General features: G+C 38.3%; 1 long non-coding RNA gene across 1 annotated transcript; it reads left to right on the top strand.

Annotated features, from left to right (window-relative positions):
* The first annotated feature begins 2,341 nt into the window (after positions 1 to 2,341).
* Positions 2,342 to 9,283, top strand: LOC146678664 (uncharacterized). The gene is made up of 3 exons (XR_014910541.1): positions 2,342 to 2,481; positions 4,459 to 4,506; positions 9,150 to 9,283. It is a non-coding gene; the product is annotated as an uncharacterized LOC146678664 (long non-coding RNA).
* The last annotated feature ends 5,014 nt before the right edge of the window (positions 9,284 to 14,297 follow it).

Raw genomic sequence — 14,297 nt, 5'->3', positions numbered from 1 at the left:
CCTAAAGTCGTGTTGTGTTTCTGTGCATACAAAAGTCTCTCTCCTATGCCTCTGCTCTCACTCTCAGCATTCACGCCACTTTAAGTTGAAATACTTCGGTCAGAGGACTCTTATTCGTAAGCCAATTTGGGAGCTTGGGGACACCGTAGATAATAACTTCTTAATCATTAAACGCATGCTTCAGAGAACACCAATCAAGTGCTCTGACCCAGTGAAGCTGCAGTTTTCTCTACTGCAGCCTTCATTCTTGTCTCCTGGCTTGATAAGGTTGGTCTGTGCTGTGGCATTGCTTTGATTTGAGCCTGCTCCCTCTAAGGGAGGCCATGGTGCAATAGAATGAGCCTGCTTTAGTTTATTTTACTCCATATCTGTCCTGCTGCTGCCAGTGACTGGCCTGGTCTGGTTCAGCTTGGCCTGCAACCTCTTCTAATCAGATAGCCGAGTAAGGCCAGGTGCTTTCCTGCCTCTCTGCTTTGACTGCTCAGCCAGCCCTACTGATTCACTTTATCCAGAGATAAGAGAAGGACTAGAAAGGGCCACTTACTGGTTAACTGAAAAGTTGCGGGGGAGCTACCATCTCCACCAACAAAGTCTCTGAATATTATGCTGCATTTGTGTTTCACTGCCTGCATTTGCTTTTATACATACTTTATACATCTATGTGAAAGAGTACGCACAACCAGAGGCATCTATGGCAAACATTCAGTCCTCTATTTACTGTATGATGTACCATACTTCATAGCCCTGTTTCAAAGTTCCTCTCTTTAGGTCTATTTGTCACTACTTTTATACAGTTAAAATGTTCTAGTTGTGATTTGTATCGCTTTATAATTTTTTTTCTACTATTTATATTACTTATCAAAAACTGCACCAAATTACATTAAGTGAAATAAAATTGAAGCATTATGTGTAAGACTCGTATCTAAACAGGTTTTGCAGACATTATCTCTGGTTAGAATTTTAAGATGCCAAAAATGGAGACTAAAATAATAATTACATTTTGCAGGTTTGCAATCGCTATTTTTCTTCTTATGGCACCTTATTTGTAAATATGTAAATATGACAACACAAAATTGAGCACAGCGTAAAATACTTCCTCACTGATCTGTATGAATTTATAATAACAGATAAAAGTAAAAGCTGTAGAAAGCAAATATGTAAATATGAGTGACAAACTGAAATGAATGCAGTGATGGAGATAATTACATGACACCCCCTTTGTTCTCGTTTCTTTTTTTATGTTAGGGTCTTTTCTCTTTGCCTGTGCCACTCTTGCAACCCAGATTTTACTTGTAGTACATTGCATGTATAGGGCATCTTCTTTGATGTGGACGTCATCTGCGTGGCTAACGGAATATTTAAAAAGTACTTCGAGGTGTAAAAGTAAGTATAAAAAAATATGTACATGCCAATCTTTGTGTACTTCTCTCGGGACAAAGATGCCATTATATTTCAGATGAAAGCTGCAGATTCTGTACAGAGAATTAATTTGTAAAAATCCAGATTTACACTGTCTGAACTTTACTTAATGGCCTGTACTCCACACAGTATCTCCAGTGAGATTAATTATCTTCCCTTTTGAATGAAAAGACTCAGACTTCAGCTGGTTAATTATTCCCCAGTCTGAAAGCCACAAAGCTTAGGTTACCATGGTGTTCCCCACTAGTCAAAATGAGACATCCTTTCAAACTGAAAGTTTGAATCACATGTTTACTAATCGCTTGTAAGCCAATATGTGAACATTATCTAGATGGGTGTTTTAAAGTTTCCAAGGATGTTATTCAAACTTTTTAAACGATCCATAAATATGGTGTTTTGTGTCAACAAATATTATTGTGGCTGCTATAAAAACTGAAAAATAGACAGGCAGGATGTCAGTGGCATAAATCACAAGACACTGAACTTAGAGGATGTAGTCTATTGTTTGGGTACGTTTAAGCACCACAGATTATGGTTTTTAAAAAAAATCATGGTTTAGGTTGAAATATATTGAATACGCAACATCAGTCCTGTATGCTGAAAAATACAGTCAAAGGAATCCAGCAGGGCTGGACTGATAATCTGGACTACCAGGCATTTTCCCGGTTGGCTGACGCACTTCTGGGCCGATGGACCGCCCATAATAGCACTGACAGCAGCCCATTGGCTTATTTTAATTACTGAGATTTGACTGTCCAATCAAGTCTCTTAATGCAACTGGCCCCTACCCTAACTTGTAGATAGGTTTAGTGCGGAGGAAGTTGTGAAAAGGTGGAGATGAAAACCTAAGAAGCTAAAAAGGTGTCAAGTTAACCAACATGTTAGCTGCTGTTAGCCGCTGCACCATGAGCAGTAGTACCAGCAACAACTAGTAAGGCCTCACAGTCGCAGGAGGCTCCTGCTGCTAGCACCAGCTGTAGAGAAGGGAGGAAGATGAAATTAACGTAAGAAAATAGCTGCAGGGCCGTAATTCGGAAGAGAGAATGATTCAAGGACATTCAGGTAAAATGAAAGCCATTGCTAATAGTTAAAGTGTCGCTTTTAATTGTTGTCACATGTTGCATTGCAGCTAAGAATAACCCACAACAACTGTACCAACCTGATTAAAACCTAATTCAATATCTATAATCAAACAAAAATGAAATCTGTACATAATTTCTTTCTTTGTTGTTTTTAATCATGATGGGCTGCCTGGGCAAAAATGCCAGAGCCCTAGTACCTGGTGTGCTAAAATGTATCCATGTGCACTAGTATGAGAGTAAGACTAGTCTCACAATTAAGACAAAAGAAAATACAAAAAATTAATTGCACACTGTGGTATTCCAACTTTGCACCACAAAAAAAGCAAACCCACCATCCCTTTTTAAAGAGCAGGTGTGCAACCTGTTGATTTTTCCTTTCTCTTTTGCTTGTTTTTAGCCCAGCACAGCCCCTCTTGCAGTGTGTATCATAACTAGCAGTCGAGAACTCCTGGTTTACATTTATTTAACCACAATTGTAATAAATAAGGTGTCTACAAAGTTCCTTTGAAAGCTGATAAATTCACAGCTTTCAACTCAAAGGTCGATTAAATACTGTTAAACTGAGCTAAATTGACATAATGGCCATAAAGCATGCTGGCAGGGTGCCATGCTTTCACAGAGTCACTTTTTGCCAATGATAATTTATTTTATTACAGGAAGATAAAATAAATGTCAGTAACAGAACCAGTTGCCCACCACTCTGGCCATTAAACAGGACTCCCTTTAATAGCTGGTAGGTCTGTGGTTGACCATCAGTAGACTTAATAAATGAAAATCACTGCATGGAGTATTATACATTTCTGCCCTGCAGACCAGTAATACAGCAGGAGTACAGGAAGTATTGGCCATTGTAGCCGGTCACATTTAACAAACATATGTCCATACGTTTTTGGACAATGAAATTTTTGCCTCTGCACTACCAAAAAGGTTTTTAAATTAAAAAAGATTTAACTGAAGTTCAGACTTTAAGGTTTAATTCAAAGTGTTGCATTAACTATTTAGGAATTAAAACTATTATTAGACATAAAAATGTCTTCAGAGACTCAAAAGGAAATATAATTATTGTTTTTAATACTTGAGACACAAATTGCCTTTGGGGTTGTGTCGGGAATGGCGCCCAGCATAAAAATCTGCCACACCAAACATGCGGAACTGCCCACTGTGGTGATCCCCCAGGACAAGAGAGCAGCACAAAGTAGCTTTTTTCAAAAAACAAAAATATTTGAGTGAAAATCCCTTGCAGTCAATGACTGAACCCATGAGCATCCCCATATGTTGTGCTTCCTCCTTTACAATGCTCTGCCAGACCTTTACTGCAGCCGCCTTCATTTGCTTGCTCGATTGTGGGTTTCTCTGCATTTCGTTTTGTATTTAATAACTGAAAAGTTGCTCTATTGGGTTGAAACTGGGAGGCTAACCGGGCCATTGAAGAATATCCCAGTCAATCAGACAATATTTTTTACAGTCAGAGTAAAAATATTGTAAAGACACATCAGACCACATCAGTGTTTTTAGTTCTCATCGTAAAGTGCACAACAACATCACATGATATCAAACATTTCACCAGACAGTTCCTCCAATTGCTGTAGTCACATATAACATACAGCACGTCTATGCTTTTTTACTTCCTGTTTTGCTCTCTCGAACGCGTCACATCTGCAAATTCTGCTCATACAGTCATCACAAACTGTTTTTGTCCCATCATTCAGTCCCATCAAAGTTTAAAGACCAAAGGCTATTTTCAGCTGTCTGACTTTGATCCACAACTAAGAGAATGAGCCAAATGATTTGGCTTCTTAACACTTCTTTCCAGTATGTATGTCTTACAATAAATTACTTTTTTACTGTTTCTTTTAAAGCCTTATGTAGTCTCCTAGCTACATCTCTGATGTCTTGGTACAGTATGTGCCAGTACATACTGTGAGATCCTCAGGCAGATGTCTTTTGTCTGTTCCAGGGTCGCAGCTGCAAACCCCCCTTGGCTCTGGAACAATCTGCCAGATCGGTGAGTCAGTATCATCTTTTAAGTCTGATTTTAAAACATACTTTTATTTATGAAAGAACCTCCTGCTTTTACTTAAGCTTTCTTTATTTTCTTTAGGAATTTCTGTAACTTTTCTTATCAAATCATTTTTTGTGTACTTATAACGTTTGACATTTTTGAATTTTTTATTATGTTGAAAAACTGTGAGTTTTTTGCCCTTAATAAAGATCATTTACTGATCATACGGTGTAAAAGCAGCAGATTTAACTCGCTTTTACTGCAGCTGCTGCACCTGCTGTGATAGGATTTCATAAACATTCATCAATAACAGAATCAAACATTTAGTTGTTTCTACACAAGCCATGAATCTAAATCATCCTCATATGCAAACATACCATACATACATACAAGTGCATAGTATGCAGAGGCCTAACAGATTGTGAAGGAGAGTGATAGCGAAATGTGTCACTCGTTGGAATTAAGTTGTCACAAAATCCTCACTAATGCAGTTCCAACTCAGATATGCCAGCGCAGCTGTTTGGGTGTTTTTATCACTATTAAACAGTGTGAGTACCTGCTTGTAGCCTACAAAGCTCTTTATCTTTGTGGCAGCTCATTTCAAAGGCCCTGCCAGCAGGACACAGACATTAAAGACAGATTGTTGCATAACCAATGTTTAAAATGTGATTATGACCAGATGTGCACTGAGATTGTATCTGAGGCGGAGGATTTTGTGATATCGCACAGATGCATGTTTTTAGAACAAAGCTTTATGTCCTGCCTCTCGAAAACAATCAGTTCGTGCATTGTTAAATTTCTGCCATCTGGCAAAAAAAATGAATAAATAAATAAATGTTGGGGTTTGAATGAATTATCCAAATGTATATATATATATACACATATCTGTTGAAATTATGCTTGTTTGTTTGTAATGTAGGAAAATTGTTTTAAAAGGTACAACAACACAAAATCGTAATAGTAATTTGGATGCATTTTCAAAAAATACTAAACACAAATATGCATGTCCAAACACAGAAAGCTGTGCTGTGATTTAAAAGGTCTGATAGTGGCAGAGAACACAGGAGAATAGGATTTTATAAATTCTCTTGTTCTGGAGGCCTAGCATAAATCAATAACAAACGCGTCATACAAGTTCACAAACCTAAAAGACACAAACTACTCATGGTCAGTGTCAGCGTTACCAAACGTGTCTTTTTTAGGGTGTTTTTCTTAACTGCTGCCAGAACTGCTGTTGTAGCGCATAAAGGACAGACAGGACTATGGTCTTAGTATGTGGAGAGAGGCTTATTTGATATGAATACTGTGGTATATAAAGGCAGATACAGGAGTGTAATTACATCTAATGGCTGGAAATGCTCCTGTTCAAGACATCTTGGCGTGTAATGCCTGATTATGGGTGATCATTTTCTGCTTTTTGGAGAAAAAGCACAGCATCTAGGACCTGGGCTTTTTTGATGATAGTGGTTCAGAACAATGGGCTATTGAAATGTATTGTTACTATCCCAGCTTAAATGTCAGAGGATAAGGTTGGAAAGAAAGTCCAAGGCACGATTTATACTAGCGTCTTCAAACAAAAGTAAGAGCAGCTGATATGATGCTGTGACCTGGAACTACCGTTGAGTAGCATTTTATCATGGACTCAACCATATACATACTCTGGCTACAAACTCAGGAGTTTCACCTGCAAAGAAATGATTTATTCTCGTCATCTACTGTCCACATATGACATGAAATGCTAATGATATTTTAAAGGAGAACTGCCACACAAAAAATATCCCTTCAGTGGTTAAAAGTAGGATACACTAAAACAGAAAAAAGCCAGGGTTTATTGAACTCTCCATCCATTTTCATCCGCTTATCCAATTCAGGTGCCCATCCCAGCTATAGGACGAGAGGATAGGACGCAGCAAGGCTAACATAGAGAGAAAGACAACCTTTTATACTCACATTCACACCAATGCCATAACATGTTCTGTCATAAGTGTGACAGAACATGCTGCAAGTAGACAGCATACATAAGTTTATAACATTGTAGCTAGAGATAAACATGGCCCTTTGCAACAGCAAGGATCTTGGACCATATATATATATGTGTGTGTGTGTGTGTGTGCGTGCGTGCGTGCGTGCGTGTGTGTGTGTGTGCGTGCGTGCGTGCGTGCGTGCGTGTGTGTGTGTGTGTGTGTGTGTATATATGTGTATATCTTTAAAGAGGAGTAAAGGTGCCCAGGTTCAGTGACTGCAAAACAAGCCCCCATCATCACCCCTCCACCTCCATACATGACAGCTGCTGTGAGGTGTTTGTGCTCATATGCTGTGTTTGATTTATGGAACTGTATATTATTTTGGTCTCATCTACCTAAGAGACATTATTTAGTCAGATGCAACCCTTGCAAACAATGTTCCTGTAACAGCTGCCATAGGGCGAGGATGATAGTAATAATAATTATAATTATTTAGCTCAAACTAGAAGTGTATAGAGTTGTCAGTAGACCACCCTCACTACAAAGAGGGCATGTGAAGGTACTCTGTGTGATAAATGAATACATTTGTGGCTATGTGGCTAAAAAGATTATTCAATTAAAGTCAAGGAGAAATGTAACTATTTGTACAAGTCTCTCTTTGTAAGACTATGAAGTCATGCAAAACAGAAACCTAATGACAGACAGCTATCACTGAGGACCTGCTGAACCAGCTGCTGAGGTTCATGCTGCTGGTTTACGGTCAGTGTTTTTAATAATGAAGAGCAATCTCTCCATAAAGCTGTTCAGGACAAAAAAATTGTTTCTGCTTGTGAGTTTATATTGTTGCGTATAGTTCAAAGTTCGACTGAGGACAAACCTGTTCTTCTAACACTGTACACATCAGTAAAGCTAATGGTCTTCTTTTATGTTTTTCATCATAGTCGACTGCATTTGATGAATTGTACATCAACTTATGAGCCATGCAGGAACACAGAAGAGAGAGGAGAGATTAAATAAATAATGGCATTTTGATCAGCCCGCCAGAAAGGCCAGACGTGAACAAAGAGGTTTGGAGAGCTAGATTTAAAAATTTGTGTCAGGGCTGATGGATATGTGGTCATCTTCTGCTTCCACAGTAGAGGAAGAGGCATGCTTATGCAGCCAAAGCCCACATAGTCCAGCACCAAGCCAGCACCTCCTTGCTGTATTGCGCTAATCTGATTTGCTTTTAACACTGAAATTTGCCTTGAATAATTAAGGAAACTAAAATCTCATTCATACAGGAAAAGCTAAGCTTTGTGTGTTCTTTTAATCATTCAAGTGATGGAGAGCAGATGGTATACATCAAGTGTGAGGACTTTCCGTGCAGCACTTTCATTTATCTATTTATCTATCTACCTACCTACCTACCTACCTACCTACCTACCTACCTACCTACCTACCTACCTACCTACCTACCTACCTACCTACCTACCTACCTACAAACTGAAGCAAAAATCACATCCAGCTGCATATTTCGCATTAAAGGACAAGCTGCAGAGGCTCAATTTGAGCAGGTTGATGGATTTTTTTTTGGTTCAAATAAAGGCAAAAAATTTTGAAGGATTTTGTTTTGCTGAAGGCTGTTTTAAAAATGCAGTCCCGGATGTTTGTGTTATGCTTCGATCACCAGTTAAATTCGGAAGAGGCACCATACGATTTGTTCAAGGATATGCCTCAACCTTTTGTTTTGTTTTTTGTTAAAACATTCAGTTAATAAAGTGTACACTGCTTATTTTTGAACTGATGCGAAGACATTTTAAAGAAAGAAAGAAAAAAGGAAGTCCAGTTCTTGGCTGCAAAGCAGATTATTGGGTGAATTTAAAAAATGTAAAAAGAGAGAAATTATTAATTATGTGCATCATAGTTTTCTTTTAACTATTTTTTTTTACCACCAATTAATTGAATTTTTCCCTTTCATTCCTTAACATTCCTGCTTCTTTGTAGTTCTGTAATTAAATGAATTAATTTCACAATTTGCAGATAAAGTTTTGATGCATTTGGCTCTATATATTCTGAGGCTTGGCAAATGGCAAATACCCTTTCACTACGTTTTCCTCCTTACAGTTTATTGATGAACTGTAAATTATTTTGCATAATTTGATGAAACTGAATTTCAGAATTGCAGACTATGAAGTAGGAAAAATGAAATCCTATATTCCAGGTTTATTAAATAACTGATCCAGAAACAGTCTGAATAATTTTAACATTGAACAGATTGAAGATCACATGTCCCTAAAAAAAGGAAAGAACTATGCAGCATGTAGTTTTTCAAGATATGTGAGTATTAAGTGCAGCGCTCCAACTCCAGTTAGGGAAATGCTTCTTTTTCCAAAATTGATACAAAAGCTGTTCAAGCCTGGTTTCTGGTCTGTGATGACTGGCTCAACACCACCTACAGTATATAAACTCAGCTTTGGCCTGTAGATTATAAATTATAGATGAGATTGAAAACAGAGTTTGGATTTTGAATTTTATTTAAACTCTTCTAGCAATACGAGATAGGACATTGCAAGTTTCCCACTCACTGAGCAGTAATATGTGTATACCATGTGACTTTGTCCTGCCATGTGATTGTGATTTAAGACATTATGTTTTTCTAAAGGGCATTTCCTATTGGCTTTTATGTGTCTCATCAAACAGGCTGAAGCAGAAGCAGGATACAGACACAGAGGAGCCTCTTTGAACGGCAGCATCGCCGCGCTTAAGACAACAAGCACTGCCTTAAATGCATCTCTCAGTGTCCTGTTATTTTCTGTGGGAAAGTCAGACTGGACCCAAGATGCTGCTTATCTGAGGTTTCAAATTTATTGGATTAGTCTGTTTTCTTACATATGACAATATGTAAGCCATAGCTTTTAGTTCTTTGGTTGCGCTGTAGCTGTTTGAATCCTTTTTTTCTGTGATGACAGCAGCTTCTTATCAATTTTCAATTTTTTACTTCGAATTCCTTCTCAATAACTATATTAAAAATGTTGAAAGTATGGGGAAATCTTCTAAAATGACAGCTGTTTGCTCCACTTCGTGTTGTAGAGGTGGATTTTCTTCTCAGAGGAAATGTAAATGTTCAGATAGTTTATTTACTCTGGCAGCCTGGCGTATATCTCCTCCGTCTGGTGAATTGCGTTTGACTGTTTAAAAGGATGATTTGCGTGAAAGGGCTAAAATAATGGCATTATATTTTTAGATTCATCTCGTCCCGGCTTTGCTGTTTTTTTTCATCAACTTTCACAGCTTCTGTAATTTCAGTGCAATTTCAGGCTCTGATTGCTCTGTTGCTTGAATGCTAATCATTGCTAGTGTATAACTTCATTTCTTTTTGGCTCTTTATGCATTTAAGGAAATGTCATTTAATAAAGAAAATGAAAAAGTTCGAAGAGGTTTGTAAACAGATTGCACTCCTCAGAGATGCGCACACAACAACGACGCGGGGACGTCTGCTTCTGCAGGACCGTGCTTTACAAAACAACTCTTCAGAGCGCTGCACCCCAGCTGCCTATTTGATTTGATTTTTTTTTTTTTTCATGAAAAAAAATGTTCTGTGCCTTTATGAGGACATCTTGGCTGACATTTGTCTGAGCGTAGGCTTTTTTTAAAAACATTTTATCAAAGGTTTCTTTCAAATTTAATTGAAATATTTAGTAAATATGAGTTGTTAATACACCTTGACTCCTCAGAGCTGTTTTTGATGTTATAACAATCACATAAAAATAATTAAATTGAGCTCTCTCAAACAACTCCCTTGGAGCTTCAGCAAGTAATCACATACTGAACATATTTCTGCTAATGACAAAACCCACTGAAGCTTATTATGTGACCTTAGTACCTGCGCTATTGTCCGTGTCCTGTATTCAAGTATTTTGTGTGGCTAAAAGTGTGTGTGTGTGTGTGTGTGTGTGTGTGTGTGTGTGTGTGTGTGTGTGTGTGTGTGTGTGTGTGTGTGTGTGTGTGTGTGTTTTCTGTGCTCACAGTACTTATGGCTGCAGTATTTATATTTGTGTCCGCTAGGGGGCAGCAAAAATGACACACACTTATTGAGCAGCACTCAACTCCTTTAAGGTCTTTCACTCTGATCCTTATGAGCAAAATTATAATTTTACTCTTTTACTTTTTAAATGTTTTTGCTTTATTTGAATGTGTTTATTGCCTAATAGACTTCCGAGAGATCTATCTGATTTTTTTATCTCCTACATTTGACATTTGAAATCACTTTTTTTCATAATTAATTTGTTTCATTGTTTAGAATTCGCTTTAGAATTAAAAACTGTTTTTTTGTATCACATTTCCACACAAAAACACAAGATAAACATTTTTCTATGGCCCTCAGATTTTTGTTAAAATGAAATGTGCAAAGAGTTTTAATTTAAACATGAGAAAAGTGTGTCAAACCTAAAATAACCAAGTTTCAAGAAGTTTATCTTCTTCCCTTACCTCAAGTCTAAATATGAAAGTTGACCTGACATGCAAACAGAATTTTATGACATTTCAATGATCTTGTTGGCATTTTTTTTAAGTGTAATATGTTTTTATTTTCAACGAGGGAGAAAAACAACATATAACTGTAAGATGTTCCTGCTAGGTAGACCTGGGCAAATCAGAAAGGATCAGAAAGTGACCTAATTTATATGGCAGTAAAACGTCCAAAGAAAAATACAAAAGAGTCAGTGAAATATAAAAATAAAAATAAAATATGTAAGGAACGCATGAAAACCGGAGAGCAAAGCAGGGGAGCAAAATAAATATGAATGAAGGACAAATACTAAATACAAAAACAAGAAAGACATTACATGATCCAGAGGAACTGCGTGGACTGAAGAGGTGGGAATAATAAAGCCAAGATAGAAACCAACAATAACACAAAAAAGAAACGAATCACAGAAATAATAGTCAACAAGAAGTCAAAATGTGCAGAAAAAAATTCAAAGAACTTGAATTTTCACTAATATAAACCAAACCACCAGACTGCAAACCACAAAATCATAGCAAATTCCAGAGATCACGATTCTTCTAATCTGTATAATTGAATGTGTTTGTGTAAAAAAAAAAAAAATCACATTGCACACACTTTATTACTCCAGTGGGCCATTCTGACCCATAGCTATGGGGCTGATTACTGATAATAAGACCTATTCAGTGGACCAATAACATTCAGTGCGAGCTCCAATCGAAGTATTTTCACATTCCTTTACAACATTTTCACTCTTTAAAATTCAAGCTCACATAAAGCTCTTATTTTTTGTCTATGCGGAATCGCTCAGCTCTTTTTTTGAAAGCAGGGGTTTAAAGTGCTTACAAAATCTATGAATATTCAAATAAAAGTATGTTAATTCAACATGTTTTATACAAAGAAAAAAATGTCATCTTTAAAATGGGATTAAATACTATTATTATAAAGTTATTCATAAATGATAATGTCACGGTGCCTCTCAAATGTTCAGTATCCATCAAATTAAAGATTCTCTGACTGTCAATGAAGCCTCTACAAAGCAAAAGTTCCCCATTTTTTCCTGTGCAACAACACACTGACCTTCTCTGTCCTAAAATCAATTTACTCTAAATTACTTTTCTGTTCCTGTGTAATGGCTCGTGTCCATCTACTGTTGTGGCTTATACCTAAGTAATTGCTAAGTAGTTGTGAACGTAGTCTTTGCCCTTTATCTTTTAGTGAAGCAACATTTAGAAGAATAAAATTCCACATAGTGATATGTAAAAAGAAAGCTTTCAAGGGATGCAAGTATGACCTTACTATTTCCATAGGAATAAAGAGGCTAAGTGATAACTAAATGCACTTGATTAATTGATCCTCAGTAAGTGTGACCGTCTGTATAAAAGCAGATGTTTTGGCAGTTTGCTGGTCTGGAGAATTCAACATGTCTGTGAAGCACAATGGCACAATGTTCCCAGGAGTGGACGTCTTAGCGAATTCAACGCAAGGTCAATGTTCAATTTCAGAACTGAGAGAAACTGCAAAAAAAAAAACCCCAAAAAACCCCAAGAGCTACATCTCAGGTCTCAATTAGTCTGAAAAATGTGGGACAAACAAGACAAAAGTGGAAATGTTTGGCCATGATGCACTGCACCAAACACAATGTATCAGCACAACCTCATACCAACTTTCAATGTTCTGGGTTTGGACACCTTGCAGTTGACAATGAACTTCTCTGTATACCAGAGTATTTTAGAGTCAAATGTGAGCTGTCTGTCTGACAGATGCCAAAACTGAGTCAAATGATCCAGAGCAGAGCAGCGTGTTGCAATGACCCAGCCAAAGTCCAGACCTCAATGGGATTGAAATGCTGCAGTGGGAGAGCTGTGTATGAATAAATGTGTTTAAATCTCATAGAACTGAAGCTACGTTATAAAGAAGAGTGAGCCTGAATTCCTCCACTGATAAAATCACACAGAAAAGGATTGCTTCCAGTTTTTGCTGCTAAAGGTGGTTCTACAAGCTACTGAATCGTGCAGAGTACTTAGTTTTTCACAGGGCTTCAAACATATCTATGAAAAGCTGTTTTTAAGATTGCATACATCGCTTGTCCATCGCCCACGTCTTACACACCACTCTCAGCCACGTGGACAAGAAACAGGGTAACTATGTGCGAATGCTGTTTGTTGATTACAGTTCAGCGTTTAACACAATAGTGCCCTGCAGACTGTTCACAAAGCTGAGGGATCTGGGACTTAACAGCCGTCTGTGTGCATGGGTGTTGGACTTCCTCACTGGCAGAACTCAGGTGGTGAGGGTGGGCAGGTGCTTCTCCAACAGCATCACCATCAACACAGGAGCACCTCAGGGATGTGTCCTCTCGCCACTGCTCTACTCCCTCTACACTTCAGACTGTGTGGCCACCCATGGCTCCAACACCATTGTGAAGTTTGCTGACGACACAGTGGTGTTGGGTGCCATCTCCAACAACAATGAGGCGGCCTACATGGATGAAGTGAAGAATCTGGCATCGTGGTGCCAGGACAACCACCTCCAGCTGAACGTCAGCAAGACCAAGGAGCTGGTGGTGGACTTCAGAAGGGGTCAGCACAGAGACTACAAGCCCATTATCATCAATGGAGCTCCAGTGGAGAGGGTGCAGTCCTTCAAGTATCTTGGTGTCCACATCTCCTCAGACCTGACATGGACTGCCCACATTCAGGTCCAGACCAAAAAGGCTAGGCAGCGCCTGTATCACCTACGACAACTGAGGAAGTTCAGGGTCTCTCCAAAGATCCTCAGGATTTTCTATACAGGTGCTGTGGAGAGCATCCTCACACAGAACATGACATCGTGGTTCGGGAACAGCTGTGTGAAGGACCAAAAAGCTCTCCAGAGAGTGATCCGTACAGCAGAACGCTGCTGCAGGATTGCTCTCCCCCCGCTTCAGGACACCTACACCAGGAGATGCCGGACTAGAGCAGCGCAGATACTGAAGGACCCGTCCCATCCTGGCAACAAACTGTTCCAACTTCTGCAATCTGGTAGAAGGTTTCGCATCTTCCGGGCAAGGACAGAGAGACTCAAGAGGAGCTTCTATCCCCAAGCCATCCGTGCCCTAAACACACACACCCGCCCTCTCACATCATCTATAATTGACTGAGACAGGACTCTTCCAGACACTAAACCAAGGCACAATGTACATTTCAATTCCTTTAATTTTAAATATGTTTATATTGTATATCCTGTAAAATAGTCAGATGTCTATTCATATTAATGTACAGAATTCACCTGCTTGCTGCTACTACTGCACATTCACCCATATACTACATATATATATATATATATATATATATATATATATA

The sequence above is a fragment of the Rhamphochromis longiceps genome, linkage group LG1 (genome assembly GCF_057381845.1).
Source record: "Rhamphochromis longiceps isolate RC_006_pf linkage group LG1, R_longiceps_female_GT1.1, whole genome shotgun sequence".
Classification (NCBI taxonomy): Eukaryota; Metazoa; Chordata; class Actinopteri; order Cichliformes; family Cichlidae; genus Rhamphochromis; species Rhamphochromis longiceps.
Note: the sequence above shows the minus strand (reverse complement) of the source record. Positions and strands in the feature narration are given on the sequence as shown.